Source organism: Hylaeus volcanicus, chromosome 4 (assembly GCF_026283585.1).
Source record: "Hylaeus volcanicus isolate JK05 chromosome 4, UHH_iyHylVolc1.0_haploid, whole genome shotgun sequence".
Taxonomy (NCBI): Eukaryota; Metazoa; Arthropoda; class Insecta; order Hymenoptera; family Colletidae; genus Hylaeus; species Hylaeus volcanicus.
In genome coordinates, this window is record NC_071979.1 from 26,842,368 (window position 1) to 26,849,021 (window position 6,654).

Consider the following 6,654-nt stretch of genomic DNA (forward strand, 5'->3'; position numbering starts at 1 on the left):
CCCGTGGGAGAGTTCAGCTGGAAATAGACTGAAACCACCCGAGCAGAATGCATATACCGCATTTTCTACCAGATTCCGTTAACAACGGTTCAACCGTTGGCTAATATTATATATTTCGAGTGGAAGTAACAAGAGGCCCGAGCGGTTTCCTCGTGTCGAATCGAGCCGAGTCTTCCATTCCCACAATAAATGCGGCTGGGCAAATCATTCTGCGGCGCAGGGGAGTGCCAGCAAACATCGCGGCCGACTGGCATGATTCTACGTAGCCATGGACTCGTATCAACGAGGAGCCAACGATAACTTTCAGATTTCACGGAACACTAGAGACGAGCAATTATGCTCGCGCAATATAGCTAATCCAGATCTAACCAATTTGTCGATTAAAAGATCGAAAGACGTTAAAAGATCGAAAGACGTTAAAAGATGCGTTTCGTAGGTGCGAGAGGATTTGGGATCATTTTTGCTGCACTTTGGAGAAACGAATCAATAATAAATAGCCCCTCGGGGGCTAGCAGGTCCCCACAAATAGGAGAGTTAACCCTTTCGGGCCTGGCGTCCAGAATCGAGGCAACGAAATTTAAAAATCACCGAGACTATCGTTCAGGGCGAAAAGGATCATTCAGGTCTGACAGGATTAAGAGGTACTGCAAACATTATTAAAACAACGCAGGAGTCGCGTGAGACAAAGTATCGATAAGAAGAACTTTGCCAAGCTGAAACTCGTGAAAATTTCTACGATGTTAAAATTTTATCTCAAAATTATTGACAATTGAATATTCGTCGAAGTATTTCGTTTTCATTTAGATTTATTTTCGTTATTGTCTCACTTTTGGAACGAATTCGTTTCAGTTTCTAAATGGAATGTTCCGGTCATCCAATTCTGGATGATATGGGAACCAATGCGTTAAGAAGACACTTTGCACACTTCAATAAACAGGGAAACGAATAAATAAACGAATGGGGGCTCTAGACACGAATGGGTTTTGTTTTTCCTTTTTTTCTTTTCTTTTTTAAATTGCTTGTAATTAGGATTGTACCGGAGATACCGATCGGTCGGCGCGGTAAACTCGATTGCGACAAGAATGGATGACGAATGGGATCGCTAAATCGACGGGAACGGCTTCGGAACGAGCCGATCGATTCGCGAGATCAACACGCGCGTAAAACGATTCCGTGACGGTGATAAATACAGCTGTCCACCGGAAACCGTCCGGATCCACGTTGCCTAGCACGGGGGCAAGGGGAAAGGACAACGAAACCGAACTAACGTTTCATCTTCGTGATCGCTCGTTGCTTCTTGTAATCTGCCTCCGGATCGCGTACAGATGATGACGTAGAACATCGTTTACGGGGATGTTATTACGTTATTAATATCGAAACGTTGGGAAGTATATAGCCGCGGCTAGCCTCGTTATTATTCTGTCGATCTATGCCCGTTGAAAAATTACCGGATCGCCTTTCTTTTGTTTTCTTTAACAACTGGACTACGGGTCCGATGGATTCGCTGCGCATACAGTTATAGAGGAGACGCTAAACGAGCGCAAATTGCGTTTATGCGAAACGGAATGTTAATATTATTATATTAATTTATAAATCATATCGCTAATGTCTTTAGTTTGACTGGCGCACGAGCAGCGGCTGTAGGTGTGTTATTGGACGTTTAAGTAATTTTATTTTTTACTTTTTCCATACTAATTTTAGTCCAAATTAATCGTAAGAATTAAATTACATTGGTACGAGAAGAAAAAACATAATTCAGGTCTGACAGGATTAAGAAATACTACAAACAGTGATTTAAATTTAATTTGAAAAAATCAGGTTTCTAAGGGTTCAAAAGTAATATCTTAAAGGCCTGTTTGAGAAGAATAGATCATTTTACTCGCTGAAGGAAGAGTCGTCTCTATCGCCGGAAATACAGAAGTTCGATTCCAGCGATCGTTTCCACGCTAACGGTACAGAAAACAAAAACGTTGATATCATCTGAAAGAAATCGTTCGATAAATTTCGAGATTTAAATGGCAGATAGGCAGAAGCGTTCTCGAGTCCAGGGGAAGAGCAGAGGATCGCGGTCGTAAGATCATAGACGAGACTACCAAGATCCACGCGAACCGTTAGAGTTAACGATGAGTTCGCTTTCCTGCGGCTTCTGCGATCTTTACGGCTCGCAATTCCACGAGGAGGATGTGAACCGCTCGCGACTCAAATCGATTAACTTCACGGAACAAAAACTGGAGGAGAGCGAGAAAAAGTGACGATATATCGTCTAGAATTAATGGCGTCTATTTGTTCTATCTATCTTTAAAAATTATTTGGTGGCACCTCCTGTTCTCGCCACTAGAGGGTCGGACTTCGTTAAATTTCTACTAATTAAACTAAATCGCTATCAATGCTATCACGTTAGCAATTGCTATCAATTTGCATTAGAATGTAGAGTTAATCGATCTACCTTCTGAACCAACTTACACATTATTCGGAAATCGAAATGACATGGTCAGCGATGGTCCCTAAAGCAAAATTATTTATTAAGGAAGCTTGTTTCGCGTATCGAATCTACAAGTCGATCAAGTTCTTCGCCAACATTTGTGAAAATCGAGAAAGTGGAGTTAATCGGTTTGGGAAACAACAACAAGAGAACACGATCGTATAATTTGCTCGGGATTTCGCGTCGACCCTGTAAAATCGAGCGCGTTCGCGGGACGTTGTAGCCTGTTATCAGCCGTGGAAAATCACGGCGAAAAAGATCGCGGCGATCGTTTCCCTCGTTCTAAGACGAACTTCGTGCGCCCGATGTATTCCTTTTAAAGATTTACGACGGCCAGGTGAAAACGAGTACACGGTGAAACGACTAAAAAAGACCACGACGATTCGCGGCGCGGTTCGTACTTGGTCGGCGTCGGGAAAGAGCAAATTGTAGACTCGGAGATAAATCTCGGGCGAGATTTCATACCCCACGGCACGCCCAAACCATGAAACCTAAAAGCCCTGTCATTCTCGAAATCAAGCCTTCCTATTTTCGTTTGCGAGACCACTGTTTACGAGCTATCGAATGCCACGGGTTCCCCTAAAAGGTAACAATTACTCTGTGTATCCTCTGCCCAAACATTCATACATAAATTAAACACGTTGTAGATTCGATCCTCGGCTATCTGGATAATAGAGCGATACGGTGCTGAAAGGATCCATTAACCGTTATAGATTTACCAAAGATTACTTGAATACGAAATGTGACACTTTTTGAATTAACGTTCCAAATTTTAATAAAAGGCCGTCTGTTCGTATTTCGATGAATTTTTACGAATTTTGAATATTGATTTTATTCAGTGATTTTATAGGTATTGGCGAAATTGAATATCTGGTACTTTGGACATTTTAATTGGTACCCCTTTCAAAATTAATGTTGCTATTGTAAAAAATATTTACATTAAAATCCTCATAAACGACATGTATCTTACTTTTAAAATTAATTTTGTTATCGTAAAGCATATTTACATCGAAATCAGGAGTATCGATTTTAATTGTACCACTTTAAATCGATACGAAAATGTTAAGAAATCCTTCGCGATACGTTTTAATATCATACTCGATTCCATCGTATCCAACATCCAACAAAGTCCAAGAATTTACCCCGAAAAACGTCCAACTTCGCGCGAATTGACCCGGCGAGTTGCACGCCAGCGATCGAAGATCGTCGTAAATCGAGCTAATCGAAACGGAACCACAGGTGACGGTGGAACCTTCCTGCCACGCTCGTATCAGCGGTGTGCCGAATCGAAACGTTTACCAATTATCGGAAAGGATAAAAGACAAGCTGGCCTCGTTAATGAGTTCCACTGACCGGCACGCGTTGGAATTGCCGCGTGCATGCCGTGCAATTCTCTGCACACCACGGTATCGTTACGCGAACGGCCAACGTAACTGGAGGCCAGCAACGCTCCTTTGTATCGAGGGCCCGCTTAACGGCGCGGTAGAAAGGAAAATGATTTTATAATAATCATCAAGGCCTGCGCGGTCTATCCGTCTTCTACCGTGTAGCAAAACAGAATCGTGGGTGTGTTCCTCGGGCATGCTGCTCGGGAACAATGTGACATTATGGTAAATGACTGAGACCATTGTCGTCAAGGAACGCTCGCCGTGTACTGTTACGTTTCGCCTAACAAGACCCGTTCGAACCTTTTCGAGCAGCCTGGAGCGGTTACGTTGGACTCGGGGGACGAACAGGAGCGGGTTGCTCCAGATTTTCGTTATTTTTCAACCGTCGAAAAGGTCACGGGGTTCGATGACAGAAAATAATTTCAAACGGTATATTTTCTATAAGGACGGAGCAATAATTAAAGAAACCGCGCTTTACGCTTTCCTTTGTCGGCAGTTGAAAGGGTCACAGAACTCGATGGAGAGAAGTCCTTCCAGACGGTAACTTGCGTAAGGGCGGTGCACCGTTACGGAAACGTTCTAGATTTTCCCGATTTATCACCCATTGAAAAGGTTGTACAGCTCGGAACATTTTTCCAGGTAATATACACGGAGGATGGGTGTACTAATTACAGTACGCACACTCTGGATTTTCTAAATTGTTCACCGGAATATCGTTCCGAGCGGTATACTTTCTATAAGGGAGGTGCACTGTTACAGAAACCACGCTTCTTTTCCGTGGACAGCGGAATAATTTATTATCCAGGAAAACACGAATCGCGGTTCTCAAGTTTCAGTTGGCCGTCCAACCGCACTCGCGTGTCTTCATCTGCCTCGTTCTACGTGTACATACAGTCCACGACAAAATGACTCCACACCCTGAGTTATCGCATTCGTTTATTCAAACATGATGTACAAGTGTCGTTGATATTTCAGAGAATTTAAGTCGTGGCTGTTTAAAAGAAAAACGAAACGATTACCGATAAAATGAAAACGAGATAATTGTGCCTAACGAAATGATAATACAATACACGATAACGATAAATTCTGTTCGTCGAACCCATTCTAAATGAGAGCAAACGTACAGATTCACCTGAAAATAATTCAAAAGGGAATCGAAGGGGAATTGGAAAATGTTCTGCGCGTATTCAAAATAAACCTAATTGCTACGACTCGGTGAGTTATTTTATTTCAGCAGAAACACCGTGCTTCTTCGCCTTTACCTTTGTAACTCGCGCGTAAAAATGCATCGCTGCCATAAAGTCAACGGCCGTTTAACAAGCGGTGTAATAGTAACATGCAAATCGCGATGCGTGTAGCGTAGTAAGTAACAAACGAGCAGAAAGTTTATTGCCCGGGTACTTCCATTATGATTAGAGATTATTATTATTATCATTACCCATTATTACCTCTGTTATTATAGCGGACTTCGGAAGCCATCAAAAAGTTGATGAAGGTGGCTGTGCGGTAAGCCGCAGAGTACCGTGCACTCGGACTCATTGACAACCTACATCGGTTGTTGTAACGTGACGTGACGCAATCCGAACTCATCGAAGCGACGTGTCGTAACTTTACAAAACCCTTTAGCGTGACCTATCCCGGGTCTTGCTAAAGTTGATTGCTCTCTTCTTCCGTTGTGATATTGTATTTGGTCGTCAAAGTTGTCTTTCGTTTTGCCTGTACTCGAACATTCGATGAATTTACACGTTTCTTTACACTCGATTGTAAACAGCATTAATAGCGACAGTATCATTATATTATGGAACAAAATGATACGATATAATTCAATAAATATTAGGTTGTCCAAAAAGTTTCTTTCGTTTCATTAATAATTAATTCATACACAATATTTTATGTTTTATGTTACGTTACAAAATTCTGTACAATTCATTTCGCTCCATTACCGTTACAGCATCAATGTCTAAGAAGTTAGATCGTCTATTTGTATAAACACCGCCACAGAAAATAATTGAATGCAACTCACGAAAGAAACTTTTAGGACAACCTAATATATATATCAAACAGTACGCTACACTCAACCTAATATATATATATATATATAACCGGTTATATATATATAACCTAATATATATATATATATATATATTAAATGTGTCTGAATCTTTCTGAATAACCCAGTACATTTATATATAAAAAACGCATCGTACCCTAAAATAATTTGCGAATAAATGTGAAAAACTTTTTCTTTTTTTTTTTAAACTCCGCGCATAGTTTCCTCGGAAAAGAATCGCGAATATCACCCATTTCTCGGAGCATCGGTAGGAAGGTCTCTTGCGTAAGGAAATTAAAGTAACTTTCTACGAACACGCTGTTGGCTCGTCACCTTGGCCACCCTTGCCACAGGCCAGATAAGAGAGTACAGCGCAGCCGGTGATTTGCGGAGTACGCATAGTGTTTTACGTAGTACGTTGCCTAACAAATCGCTCGATTGACAGTAATTGTCGTCCTCGGTAATACAACACCGGTATCGACGGCACGGAATACGTACCGTTACGGAGGCCTCATTAGCGTGGTTGATCTATAGCTGTGGAAGGATAACGGTGGAAAACGTCCGCGTCGTGAAACGCAACACTTTCCACGTTACCGGGGGAACGGATTGCGCAACCGCAGGTGTATATTTCGCTAAATGTTCGTAGAAAACCGAGTATCCCGTGGTCACGCGATGACTTTTATTCGCCGGGGCAAAATCTGCTTCCTGATTCGGAGGGCCCGGCGGGGGGCGGG